Source organism: Melitaea cinxia, chromosome 10, assembly GCF_905220565.1.
Source record: "Melitaea cinxia chromosome 10, ilMelCinx1.1, whole genome shotgun sequence".
Taxonomy (NCBI): domain Eukaryota; kingdom Metazoa; phylum Arthropoda; class Insecta; order Lepidoptera; family Nymphalidae; genus Melitaea; species Melitaea cinxia.
This window is the reverse complement of record NC_059403.1, coordinates 16,131,022-16,146,364: the sequence shown is the minus strand read 5'-3', so window position 1 is coordinate 16,146,364 and position 15,343 is coordinate 16,131,022. Positions and strand designations below refer to the sequence as shown.

Here is a 15,343-nt window from a genome sequence, read left to right as displayed (position 1 = left end):
TCACTTTTGTATCGCCAATTAAACATAGTATTTGTTTTAATGAATTAATTCTTGTTGAAGTGAAGTTATCACCGATTTACATGTAGATTCTACAGAGAAGGAAAGGTAATAAGCTCTAAGGCAGGCTATAAGCTAAAAAACATTTTATTAATAAATTTAGTTTTTATTTTTGAATATAAAAGGAAACAGGCGGCATTCCATGTAAAAAATATAATGAATATTTTGTAAATTTCTCAATACCATTAAAAAATAATCTAAAAGTTATCCCAATTGCGGAAAATATTCTTTTGCCCTCTTTTCCCTCTTTCTCCTCATTCGCTCGTAATAGATTAAAACTTTTATCAATTTACGTATAATAATAATTATTTTTGTTCGTTTTATAGTTAAAATTTTATTATATTGATCATGATATGGCTACTGTAAAAATATTTGATTTAAAAATGTCCTCTTCGTATAATATAAATGATTTACGTGCTAGGCTCACTACAACTTATAAATGAGCCAACATAGTACATATATAGGTAGGGCACAGTAGGAAGTATCCGCTCAAATCTGGAGCTGCTCGATCGGGGAAGTACCTGACCTTAAAGAAGATCAAAGCTAAATACTAACACTAAGCTAATACACTACTTTCAAACAGTGTTGTGTTCCTGTGGTGAGTAAGATGACCATAGCTTTTGGGGAGACTAGAGTTAGAGTCGGCAGTGCGCTTAAGATGCTTCTGGTGTTGAAGGCGTCTATAGGGTACGGTAATCGCCTACCACCAGGTGAGCTACGGTTGTTTATCTACCTAGTTTTATTTAAAAAAACAAAGTTTTGTACTTTACTCCTTACGAAATGATATAAAGCCCCTGGTATGAAAAAAAATTGGCAAGGTTGTAGTGTCAAGCAATACAAGGCCCTGTCAGTGATGATCTCGCGAGAAAGAGATAAACATATTTTTAAAACTAGAACTTTATGGACTGTGTGAGTATATGTTTGCGCGTGTGCATGTCCATATGTGTCTGTATGTGTGTGTGTGTATGTGTGTATATATATGTATGTGTGTGTGTGTGCGCGCGTATGTGTGTGTATATATATATATCAATTATTTAATATTTTCTTTTGTACGTCTGTCTACCTACTTTAATTTCTGTCTGTAATCGTTCCTTTTTGGGTGTGCTGGAAGAAATCTCTCACAGGGATAAGCACACCCATTATACGTGAGTCTCTATGACAAAATATTGTGTATAATCTTGTACGTATAAAAAATTGTTAAATAAAAATAAAATAAATAAAAATAAAAATCACGGCAACCGTTCTTAAAGAGTAGACTCAAATCGAACAGCTGACACGCACACTTTTTTAACAGTATAGTACGATTCTTGACTCGTCTGACAATATGTAGCCAGCCTTAATCAACTAATAAGTTATCACCAAGGCTTACGATTTTATAAGGCTTGAAAGAAATTTAAATATACTGTTTTCCTGTTTATCTCAGATCTAGATTTACATGTTATTTATCTCAATGATTTATCGTTAGTTTTTATAATCGCAATGTTTCATTGTTGATTTAATGTGGGGTTTGATTAATATAATCGTATATGACATGTACAGACAAGTTAATGTTTACATATAGTAGTATAGTGTAGGCATTTATGTGTTTCATAAATTATCGAAATATTTATATCGATATTAGATGATCGTGTCAATGGTGTGCAATTCTTAGACTTGTTAGATTGGTCTGTTGTGCTGATTGTGTGAGTGTGCTAAGCTAAGCAACATAACTTGATGTTTTGTAGCCTATATTCACGTGTATGATATTATATTAATAAAGAATAGTATTTAAGTGAATAAAAAGTTCACACGGATTTAGCGAATTCAATAAACGACAAGTAAGAAAAAATCAATTCTACACTTTTTTTAATCAAGTAAATTCTCCGAAAATGTAAAATGTAAGAATAATATAACATTTAACGTTTAACGAAGAAACAAATTGTAAGGTTTGTTTTTAAAGCTACGCGATATCTAGACAAAGTGCCAAAAATTTTGGCAACAAATTATACGTAGTCGTACTGCCAAGCCGATACGTTGGCAGAGGTGCCAGCTAGAGGAACTAAGATATATGGTAATCCGATATTAGTAATAGTTTCATGAGATATCATGATTAATAGCTGGTACGAACTGGAGAGGGCAGTTCATCGGATTATGTAACAACCGCTGTCTATAAATTTTACTAAAATCAAGAAACTGAAAATGGGTTGGTGGATAAATAAGTTGATTACATGATAAGAAAGGGACGACCAGCGAAAAGGTAGTGTATTATATATATGTAACAGAGCTAGCTAGAATAGCTGCTCCATAGAGAGGTGTGAAATAGGAACAAAGGAAGAAAACTAATACTTTGGAAAATAAAAAAAAATGTATATATCTAAGTGTGTATCTACGTGTGAATGTTGAGTGTGTGTGTGAGTAAAAAAAAAAAACAAAAAAAAAACTTAAAAACAGTACACGGCCGCTTAGGCTATACAGTTATACACAAAAAAAAAAATGTACAGATTAACATAATTGTGTTTGCTCGCAAACGAAAAAAAAACCGACTTCAATTACATCGACAAGTAATACAACGTAGATCGACGGAAAAATAGTCAAGCAACTACGCGTTATCAAAGATTACTCAAAAAGTAGTTATCAGATCTCGATAAAATTTATATGATAAACATCAGCTTCCGATTAAATTAAAAATTATCAAAATCGGTACACCCAGTAAAAAGTTATTACGGATTTTCGAGAGTTTCCCTCGATTTCTCTGGGATCCCATCACCAGATCCTGGTTTCCTTATCACGGTACCAAACTAGGGATATCCCCTTTCTAACAAAAAAGAATTATCAATATCGGTACATCCAGTAGAAAGTTATACGGTATAATACAACGTAGGTCGACGAAAAAAGCGTCAAGTAAAAACGCATTATTAGATATAACTCGAAAAGTAGTTGTTAGATCGCAAATAAATTTAAATGGGACCAATTGGCACACACCACCTTTCGATTAAAACAAAATTTGTCGAAATCGGTCCACACGGTCAAAAGTTCTGATGTAACATACATAAAAAAAAAAAAAAAAAAAAATACAGTCGAATTGAGAACCTCCTCCTTTTTTGGAAGTCGGTTAAAAATTAAGATATTGTAACAGAATAATTCCATTAGTATCGGACCACATCCTAGCTTTACTAGGCAGTCAATGGACTGTCGATCTGTAGTTTTAAGTAATAAATCGTCTGTTGGACAAGCCTAATTACAATGCATGATGTTTAATTAAATGCATGGGTATTTTAGGGGAGTATAGTGATACAGCTATAATTAGTTAAGAATTAATTAAATGTGGTGTCATAGTGAGAAAAAAGTAAACCTTTATCTCGGTTGTTGTTATATGTTGTTTCTCGGTATTGTGTGAGTGTATTTTATTTCATCATTACAGCCTATACAGTCCACTGCTGGACATAGGCCTCCACAAGTTTACGCCAAAAATAACGTGAACTCATTTGTTTTGCCCATAATCACCACGCTGGGTAGGCGGGTTGGTGACCGCAGTACTGGCAAAGTTATAACAAAAATTGTTTTATTGGTAAAAGTAAAGCACAGTTAAAAAAAATAGTTACCAATGAAAACTTTACTTTGATCAATGATGTTTTATTTGAAATTCCTTCTCGTTAATGTTTTTATTCTCGCATAGGATAACTATTTCAATAATTATTATTTATAAATAATAACATCGTCTTACCAAAAAAGGCTTCGAAGTTAAAAATGATAAATGTTTCGAGATAAAGGTAATTTAAGCTGCCGTACGTAATTATCGGCGGCTCGTATCAATACGTCTCAATCGGAATTTGAACTGGTTACCCACTTTCTAAACGCTCGCAATAAATGCACTCGAATCCGTGTTACCGCGCATCCGGGGCTTTACAAGTATTTTCTGATAATATCTCCCGCAATGTTCGACCACATTCTGGGCCTATTGGAACTATGCCAAAACTATGGATTAGTGTATTATATGATAACATTTTAGAATAATTTTGGTACAGTTATGATGCAATTGAATTAAAATACTAGATCAATTGTTTTTGATATCGAGTAACTGTCATTGTGTGGTTTGCTAACAATCTCTTGGATCGCGTCAATCTACGTCACTATTATGTACCACAACTATCTTATCAAAAGTCTACACCTTACACTTTACTGTGCACACTAATCCGACCTCTTTCCTATCATAGCTTTCATGGATCACCATCAACTACTACTCTACTACTGTTTTATTAATTTTGTCAGAATTCAGAGTTGTTTTTGACTCTTGATTATGACATAATTTGTAATGTTAACATTTCACTTACTTAGAGTGACTGTTTCCATTATCATATAGTCGAGCAACAGACTTTCGTGAGGCCTAGAATCACCAGATTGGTTAGACTTACTGCTGCCATCCATCAATGAGACATATGTTCTCTGTTACTATTTTTAAATTATATTAATGACAAATAATTTTTTTTCTCGATATAGTTGCCAGTGACTATTGAAGGACTTACAAATTATATTTTTGGACTTTAATAATTTTTTGCTAGATATCAATCTAGTTCATTTAGTAGTGACAGTTCCACTACCACTTTGGAACTTAAAGTCGACCGATGGCGGGATAACCATCCAATTGCTGGCTTTGAAATACACAGGCCGAAGACGGGCAGCAGCGTCTTCGGTGCGACAAAACCAGCCCTGCGGTTACCGACCCGCCTGCCCAGCGTGGTGACTATAGGCAAAACACATGAGTTCACTCCAATTTTGGCGCGAACTTATGGAGGTCTATGTCCAGCAGTGAACTGAAATGATGAAACGTAGTTAATTTTCGGTTTTTAAAACCCTTGGATATAAGCAGGGCCGCACTTCAGAACAATAATCAGCAAAAAATAATGACGGGTATTAAAGATTACAAACAAATTATTCAGCGTAATTATATTATTCACAAGAACTTTATACAAATAATATTGCTATGCGTCAACAAAAACCATCAACGAAAAATATAAAAACGTAAAGGAACCAGTTTAAGTTCATTAAACATAAATTTAACTAAAGTGCGACATTACGGCCGTGAGTTATCCCGTTCGAGTCCTATGATTCACTTCAAGTATCACCGTAATCGATAAAGCGAACACTAAGGAGTAGTTTTACGATACAACAAAAATCATAAAATCGCAACTTTTAAGAATGTCAAATACCATCCAAGCGACTGTCTCAAGGCTGGATTTAATGAACCGACTACCAAAAATGAGGTGCCGTTCTATTATGCTTATTATCCACTTGAACATATAAAATATATTAAATGCAATGGTGACCAAGAGGTTATGATTGGAAATATCGTTTGGAAAAATTAAGATCAGGATGCCTGTTTGATATATATAAATATTTTGAGATTTGAGTTTGTAACTGTTAGTAACGCAATGGGGATACGCAGGGGTAAGGTCGGCAAAGCGCTTGATGCGTCTGGCGTTACCGGTTAGTTGTTGGTTAGGATAATAGTCCGGTTAGTTGTTGGTAGTTGGTTAGGATAATAGAGGGATAGGAGATATCTACATCGATTTATAAGCTTATTTGCAACCCTTGTAAAAAAATAATTAACTTTCGGTCTCAAAAAAATTAATGATGCGACCATGTCACATTATCACATACATTCATTCTTTCACAATGAAATCAATACCACACGCAAGTCATAGCCATTTATAGTTTCACAGTCGAAATCGTATATTATTTTCAAATATATTTTCAAAGCGTAATTGTAAATATACAAAAGATGTTATGAAAAAGAGATCTCGCCTAATTTTTCTAAGCTTAACAGAAAAAAAAAAATCCTTTCGTTGTGTGTAAATATATATATTTTTTTCTTTTTTGCGTAATTAGTTTTACAACACATTTATAATGGGCACATTTTTAGTTTTAAGTCTATAAATAATAATTTTTTTAGTATTTTATTTTAACATTAAATATGTAAATAGAATAAATTATTTGATGAAGTAAAACAACTATTTTGTTGCAATCCCAACGTATACTAGGCTAGGATTTTAAATTTTGTTGTTTCTATAAGCTATATTTACCGCATAGCATCGCACACTTCACTGGATAGCGAGTTAACGTTGTATCATTTTCATGCTGCGGTCTTTTAATTTAAAATTTCAGTTGTTTGCTATATATTGTATTGTCATTACCTTCACAAATCAATTTACTGGTGCAATGTCAAGTTTTTATTATATAATTTTATTTAAATCAATTGTATATTAATCGAAACTATTGTTATAACACTTACTTTGTTTATATTATGTGACACGTGTACAATTTTTGTTGTTATTTTAAAATTAATACCAATAGGGAAAGGCAAAGGATTATAATCCATACAGCCTAGTCTGAATTTGTAAGTTTCAGTATAACAAAAGGCCGAAACCAAGTCTGAAGTAATGACACGCCAATAATTTCCGAATGACTGCATTAAATTGGACAGTCCTTTTTTTCTGTATGCTGCCAGGACAAAAATCGTATTATATATATACTAGCTGTGCCCGCAGCTTCGCCCGCGTTGAAATTAGTGTGTCACAAAGTTTTCCCGGCAAACTTCCAGTGAAACTCTCATCAAATTTGGTTTAGCCGTACCGTAAACCTTCCTCTTGCCAATGGTGGAGCCCTCTCTCCAATGGTGAAACCGCATGAAAATTCGTTCAGTAGATTTTGAGCGAATCGATCACATACACTTTTGGAGACTTTGTTTTATAATACACTAACTGTTGCCCGCGACTATGTCCGCGTGGTTATGAAGATATGCATTACTATTAAGATGTTTAACGCAAATTATTTTTTTTATTTCAGTCACTTGAAATGCTTATCAAACTGAGTAACTTTTTAAAAGTCACAATTTAGTATAATTTATTAGTTATTTTTATAAAATCTCTCTATACACCAATTTTTAGTTTTATTTTCAGGCTGTATATGTTTCATACAAACTATCAACCCCAATTATACCCCCTTAACGGTGGAATATCGTAAAATCCGTTCTTATCGGACGTTTGCTAACTATAATCTACCACGCTGCCAAATTTTATCTTTGTCCAACCTGGATGGATAGACCATCCAGCGGTTTTTGAGTTCTCTTGATGAGTGAGTTAGAGACCTTTCTCTTTTATATATATAGATTACGATGCATTATTTGCACACTACCTCGCCATCTATAGAGCATATATTTTTAATTTCAAGTCTCTTACTTCAAAAACATAAGACTTTCATACAACCTGTCGACTCCCGTTTTATCCTTTTAGTGGTTGATTTTCGTAAAATCAGCTCTTAACGGATGTTTACGCCCTATAAGGAACCTACCTGCCAAATTTCAAGATTGTAGCTGTTATAGTTTCGGAGGTTTCGTGATGAGTGAGTCAACCTACCATCCCCCGTTTTAACCCCAAAAGGGAGTTGATTTCTAAAGATACATTATTCGGACACCTTTTCATCATCTAAAGAGCATACGTTTTAAATTTCAAGTCTCTTACTTCAAAAATATAGGATTTTCATACAAACTTCCAACCCCCGTTTTATCCCCTTAGGGCTCGAATTTCCTAAAATTCGTTCTTAGCCGATGTTTACGACCTATAAGGAGCCTATCTGCCAAAATTAAAGTTTTTAGGTGTTATAGTTTCTGAGATTTAATGATGAGTGAGTCAACCTACCATACCCCGTTTTAACCCCAAAAGGGAGTTGATTTCTAAAGATACTATATTTGAACACCTTCTCACTATCTATAGAGCATAAATTTTAAATTTCAAGTCTCGTACTTCAAAAACATAGGACTTTCATACAAAATTCCAAGCCCCGTTTTATCCCCTTAGGGGTCGATTTTCGTAAAATCCGTTCTTAGCGGATGTCTACGCCCTATAAGAAATCAACCTGCCAAATGTCAAATTTGTAACTGTTATAGTTTCGGAGATTTCGTGATGAGTGAGTCAACCTACCATCCCCCGTTTCAACCCCAAAAGGGAGGTTATTTTTAAAGATACATTATTTCTATACTTTCTCACCATCTATAGAGTATACATTTTAAATTTCAAGTCTCTTACTTCAAAAACATAAGACTTTCATACAAACTTCCAACCCCCGTTTTACCCCTTTAAGAGTCCAGTTTCGTAAAATCAGTTCTTAGTAGATGTCTACGCCTTATAAGGAACCTACTTGTCAAATATCAAATTTGTAGCTCTTATAGTTTCGGAGATTTCGTGATGAATGATCAATCTACCATCCCCTGTTTTAACCCCAAAAGAGAATTTATTTCTAAAGATACATTATTTGGATACCTCTTCACCATCTATAGAGTATACATTTTAAATTTCAAATAGCTTACTTCAAAAACATAGGACTTTCATACAAACTTCCAACCCCCGTTTTACTCCCTTAGGGGTCGAGTTTCGTAAAATTCGTTCTTAGCGGATGTCTACGATCTATAAGAGCCTACCTGCTAAATTTCAAGTTTGTAAGTGTTATAGTTTTGGAGATTTCGTGATCAGTGAGTCAACCTACGAACCCCCGTTTTAACCCCAAAAAGGAGTTGATTTCTAAATATACATTATTTGGACACCTCCTCACCATCTATAGAGCATACACTTTAAATTTCAAGTCTCTTACTTCAAAAACATAGGACTTTCGTACAAACTTCCAACCCCCGTTTTATCCCCTTAGGGGTCGAGTTTCATAAAATTTGTTCTTAGCGGATGTTTACGCTCTATAAGGAACCTACCTATCAAACGTCAAATTTGTAGCTGTTATAGTTTCGGAGATTTCGTGATGAATGAGTCAATGTACCATCCCCCGTTTTAACCCCGAAAGGGAGTTGATTTCTAAAGGTACATTTTTAGAGACCTCCTCACCATCTATGGAGCATACATTTTAAATTTCAAGTCGATTACTTCAAAAACATGGGACTTTCATACAAACTTCCAACCCCCGTTTTACCCCTCTAGGGGTCGAATTTCGTAAAACCCGTTCTTAGCGAATGTTTACGCCCTATAAGGAGTCTATCTGCCAAATTTCAAGTTTTTAGGTGTTATAGTTTCGGAGATTTCGTGGTGAGTGAGTAAACCTACCATCCCCCGTTCTTACCCCAAAAGGGAGTTGATTTCTAAAGATAGATTATTTGGACACCTTCTCATTATCTATAAGGCATACATTTTAAATTTCAAGTCTCTTACTTCAAAATCATGGGACTTTCATACAAACTTCCAACCCCCGTTTTATCCCCTTAGGGGTTGAATTCCGTAAAATCCGTTCTTAGCGGATGTTTACACTCTATAAGGAGCCTTTCTGCCAAATTTCAAGTTTGTAGCTGTTATAGTTTCGGAGGTTTCGTGATGAGTGAGTCAACCTACCATCCCCCGTTTTAACCCCAAAAGAGAGTTGATTTCTAAAGATATATTATTTGAATACCTTCTCATCATCTATAGAGCACACATTTTAAATTTCAAGTCTCTTACTTCAAAATCATAGGACGTTCATACAAATTTGCAACCCCCATTTCACCCCCTTAGGGGTCGAGTTTCGTAAAATCCGTTCTTAGCGGATGCCTACGTCTTATAAGGAGCCTACCTGCCAAATTTCAAGTTTGTAGGTGTTATAGTTTCGGAGATTTCGTGATGAATGACCTTTCGCGGTTATATATATTATAGATAATTATATATATAAAACTTATTGGTGTACAAATTTTGTTAAATTAGATAGTAAAATTAAATTATAATATTTAATGATTATCTTATTTAAAATTTAAATCGACCAGGACGTTTCGCTTTTAAAGGTCTTTTCATCAATCATTCTAAGTTGTTGCCAGTCTGGACATAAAGCCACGACGACATTTTAATTAATATTGTTAATAATATAAGATAAGGTGGTAGCTGTATATTATATGCTATTAATTATATAATACTACATTATTATAATAATTTAATAATAAGATTGACTGACCGCCTTTGCTTGCTGTCAGTGTATTTTTTGTACTGTTATATATTCTACTAAGTGTATGAAATGAAGTAATCAAATTCAGCCAATAGCATCCTCAGTCAGAGCTTAATTTACCACGTTGCTCGACTGCGGGTTAAGAGATATATTCCCTACCATGAGTAGCAATCGCTATCAGGTAATATGTAATAACAATTGGGACTGACGGCTTAACGTGCTCTTTAAGGCACGGTAGGAAGACAAGGATGGACAACCAGACCGGACAGAAATATTTGTTTCTAGCAAAAATATCCATAAATAATATCATATCTGTAGAATCTACATTCCGAATCGGTAGTAGCTTTAATTTTACAAAAATAATAATTTATTTTTTAAGTTTTAATTTGTAAATTCAAAAGTGCTCTTGAGGACTATTTGAATAAAGCTGTTTTTGATTTTGATTTTGAATAAAGAAATAAAGTAATAAATAAATATTATATTACTTCAGAACATGACAGCAGTCACTTACCACTTTTAGTGGGCAAACGATAATTTATCGTAAACCAATATTGGCGAATTGGTAACGTCGACAAGCAAACCTTTTTTTTATTAATATTTTTAGTGTTCCATAAAATATTGTGATTGTTTATGGGATTACTTTAATGTGGCACTGACCAGATTACTTGACATTAAGATTATTTATTTTGTATTATTAATATATATAAAAGAAAGAATATAAAGTACAAAGTTCAGTGAAACATCGTGATGGAGGCTTCACCGTTCTCATACATGGAGAAATAGGCCTATGTCCGGCATGGGATGTTACAGGCTGAATCTAAGTATCTCGACTGTCCCTACGTATAATATCGAAATTGAAAAAAGGCACTTTACATTTTTTACGCTGAATGATTTGTTAAGTAAAAATGTGATTTTATGTGTATTTTATAGCATTTTATCTTTTTTCTTTGAAAATATACATAAAAAGTAGTTTTTTCATGCAATAAAAAAAAAATTCAGTTCCGATACTGTACGTAGGGACAGTCGATCTGTCCAACGATAACGTCGAACCCGTGAACGTTTGCTGATTTTTCAACTTGTCATTTTATCGTTCATTTTGTATTGATTTGCGTCACGTAACTAATATTTAACTATATTTTTTATTATATGGTATTTATAGGTTTAATATAAAAATAAGTTTTTTTTTGTTTTTCCATTTATTTTATTTTTTCACGTTTGTTTATTTAAACTTTAAACGGATGGATGGTCGTAATTGGCTTTTTTTATTATATTTCATTCTTGTTCGTTTTATAATTTTTCCTGTGCTGTGTACCAAATAAACCAAATAAATAAATAAATAAGTATGATAAGTAACTTACAGTTAGAATAAAAATACAGTATAGAAATATTGTATATAAATTAAACAGATTACTATTACCTATATGATTGCGATTCATAAATTCTTATATATTCAGCTATTTACAAAAATCATATCAAATAGTCACCACGCTGGGCAGGCGGGTTGGTGACCGCAGTACTGGCTTTGTCGCACCGAAGACGCTGCTGCCCGTCTTCGGCCCGTGTATTTCAAAGCCAGCAGTTGGATGGTTATCCCGCCATCGGTCGGCTTCTTAAGTTCCAAGGTGGTTGTGGAACCTTGTTATCCCTTAGTCGCCTCTTACGACACCCACGGGAAGAGAGGGGGTGGCTAAATTCTTTAGTGCCGAAGCCACACAGCACAACACATGAGTTCACGTTATTTTTGGCGTCAACTTGTGGAGGCCTATGTCCAGCAGTGGACTGTATAGGCTGTAATGATGATATCAAATAGAACAATTATATCACTTTTAAACAATGTATATATTTTCTGCTATCCATCCTATAGGATAAAATTAAATATAAAGTATATATGTAGACGATTTATGGTTTACTGGACTATATTTCAGGACCCCACCCTCCTAAATGTAATTAAAACATTCTCACAAAGGTTGCTTATCGCTACTCTGTTATAGTTCAACGTTACTTACAACTTCATGTGAAATTGATTACTTTATTGTTTCAGTAAATTGATGTTTGGAATGCTTTGATTTGTTCTGAAATATTAGTATTATTATTTCAAGTAACAACATATTGTATTTATTGAGAACGGTCTGTTTGTGTAGTTTGGATTGACCCTGCTTTCTGATTTAAGATTTTAGGTTCGATGTCATTAAATTATTAATTATATTTGTGCTAATCTCGGTTCAGCCTGTAATATCTCACTGCTGAGAATAGACCTCTTTCCCCGTGTAGGAGAAGGATCAGAGCTTAACCGTCCAGCCGTTTCAGAGATTAGCTCGAACAAACAGACAGACAGATAAAAATTGTAAAAAATGTTATTTTGGTATTGGTACCGTATATACATTCATATTTTTAAAAAGAGGTTATTTTAATATAAATAACCTCTTTTTAAAAATAAACAGACACTCCAATTTTGTTTACACGGCACATATACCAAAATAACATATTTTACAATTTTTGTCTATCTATCTATCTATGTCTGTCTGGCTGTTTGTTTGTTCCGGCTAATCTCTGAAACGGCTGGACCTATTTTGACGGGAATTTCACTGGCAGATAGTTGATTTAATAAGGAGTAACTTAGTTATATTAGTATAGTTCGGTGTTACTTTTATTTTAGAATTATTATTATTTTTTTATAACTGCGAAATAAACATTTTTTTTTTGAAAATAAATTCTACGCGGACGAAGTCGCGGCCACAGCTAGTAAAATATAAAGATCTTTTTGTTCGATGCTTAAAATTAATATATTTGAACTTAAAAGAACATAGTATCTCTTAAACTAGCTATAACATATGTCTCATAAATATAATAATATGTCTCATAAAGTAAATAATACGCACAGCTTGATAGTAAACTTGTTTAATTTTTATTAAAAGTTTATGCTGATCAGCATTACTGTAGTAAAAATTAAAATACAAAAAGTATTAAAAATTAATATGAAATCCAATTAATACTATAGTAATAAATAATGATTTATTTTCTTATTATTTTCGTTCTCATAACTCTTGAGACCTTAGTGCATAATACAATTGAGCTGCTTGTACTAATGTTGCACTGCTGCAATAAGTTAAGCGCGCTGAATTTTACGATGCGATATTTTATTAAAAGTTTGTTAATATAATAGGTTATAATAGGCTATGTTGTTACGGCAGCAAAGAATATAGTCACCCCTCTCTTCCCGTGGGTGTCGTAAGAGGCGACTAAGGGATAACACAGTTCCACGACCATCTTGGTACTTAAAAAGCCGACCCATGGCGGGATAGCCATCTAACTGCTGGATTTGAAATACACAGGCCGAAGACGGGCAGCAGCGTCTTCGGTGCACAAAGCCAGCCCTGCGGTCACCAACCCGCCTGCCCAGCGTGGTGACTATGGGCAACACACATGAGTTCGCACCATTTTTGGCGCGAACTTGTGGAGGCCTATATCCAGCAGTCGACTGTGACAGGCTGAAGTGTGTTATATAATAAGGTTTTTATATAAATTATATTTATATTAAATTACAATTAAAAGTCAGGTAAATCTGTCCGGGCTTTCTAGTTTGTTTTTTACATAATATAGAAAAAAAACATGACTGGAATTTTAAAGGTAATACTAACTAAAATACAATATTAAAAATATATTTAATCATAATTGTATTTTTATGGGGTGGTATAATCGACAAGTATTATACCTGCGTTTGTAAAAAGGTATGTTTGAATATACTTTTTGATCATTCTTAATTTGGATCTTTATTTAGATAAATTGTTTTTATGTTGATTTGAAGATGATTGTGTTGTTAAATAATATATACCTACTATTTTTTAAAGAATAAAAAAAATATGTACAGGATTTCTAGATGTGATTTTTTTGATGTATATGATTTTGAAATGCAACTTTTAAATAAAGTGTTACTAGAATAAAGGGATATATACCATATTACCAAAATAATAATAATAATAATAATACCGTATAGTTTTTTACATTTAATCAATTTTAATATACTATGTAGATTTGAAAAAAAATCTAGAAAACGAGTACTAAGAATTCTATCATAATTAATTCGCGATTTATTACATGCATTTCTGTTAAAGTTATCTAATAATTCACAAAAAACAAAAAAGAATTGTCGCGTAATGCACAAAAACATTTTCAGCTTACGAAATTACGACGTAGATAAATCATAGTTACAAATTGCGTCATATTCCCCGTGCCTGGTATTCTATTATTTAATAATAACTAAGCCGAAACGAAATAAACCAAAAGCCTTAATTAATGCGGATTTCATTTATTTATCCGCAGCCTTTCAGTTATTATTTAAAAAAAATATTAAAAAATATTACTCACCTTTTCCCTCGGAACAGCCAATCACATACAGACAAAACAAAACATAAACAAAAAAAAAACACAAACGTAAAAATGGCGCGCAAAACTGACAGCTTGTCAAAATGGCTGATTCGAAATAAAAAAAAAGTTTAAAATTTCGAACTAGTGTCGCGACTGCATCGCGATTCGCGTCGGTTCTGTAATGAATGGTAGTGAGGTGCTCGGCGGCTTTGTCAGTAAATGTGTAAAATGTGGCGGGAGTAATGATTGTTGATGCTTTCATTAGTGTATTTTATTTTTTATGTGTATTTTTACTAAATAAATTATTCGCTCTACATTGCCGTCTTAATACATTTGCCACTAATATATAAATTACTGTACAAAAAAAAGGATACAATTAGCTGTGATTTTTTTTAAATATATTTAATGTTTGGGGTAATAACCTTATTTGAAATCTATTAATTATATAACAACAGTTACAGTGAAAATAATAGTAAACAATACCAAAATATTTAAACAATACCAAATATTAACTGTATTTTTAGTGAAACCTCATTACACCGTTTCGTAAAAAAAAAAGAAAACTTTAATATGTACATACCTACATCGACATTGTTCATTTGTTGTATAGTGTAATCCATAGAACTACGATTCAACTTGGCATTTCGGCTGACAAATGCTCGCTTGCTCTCAAGAGACTGGTATTATTAATTATAAACATTAGAAGTACCGTTAGAAGACGCTTACGATATTTTATAAACGCATTCAAGTACATTATTCTGTAAAATTGATGAGATTTCGTGTTAACGATTAAAGATTTTATCGTCTGCTTTACTGTATCCGATTAACTTTGATAATTAATGTTTATTATAACATATTAAACTTTTTAGCTATAAACTTTTTTGTCTCTTTGAAATTTAAAAAAAGTTTCTATATGCAACAGACATTTTCTTGTGAATATTTGTTGTTAAAAAAGGTTTCAGTTTTATTTATACAAACT

General features: G+C 32.9%; 1 long non-coding RNA gene across 1 annotated transcript in view; it reads right to left on the bottom strand.

Moving 5' to 3' along the window:
- Positions 1-14,579, bottom strand: part of LOC123657172 — a 75,829-nt gene extending 61,250 nt beyond the window's left edge. Inside the window, exon 1 of the long non-coding RNA XR_006743668.1 lies at positions 14,365-14,579. This is a non-coding gene — a long non-coding RNA (uncharacterized LOC123657172). The remainder of the gene's footprint in view (positions 1-14,364) is intronic.
- Positions 14,580-15,343: the final 764 nt, after the last annotated feature.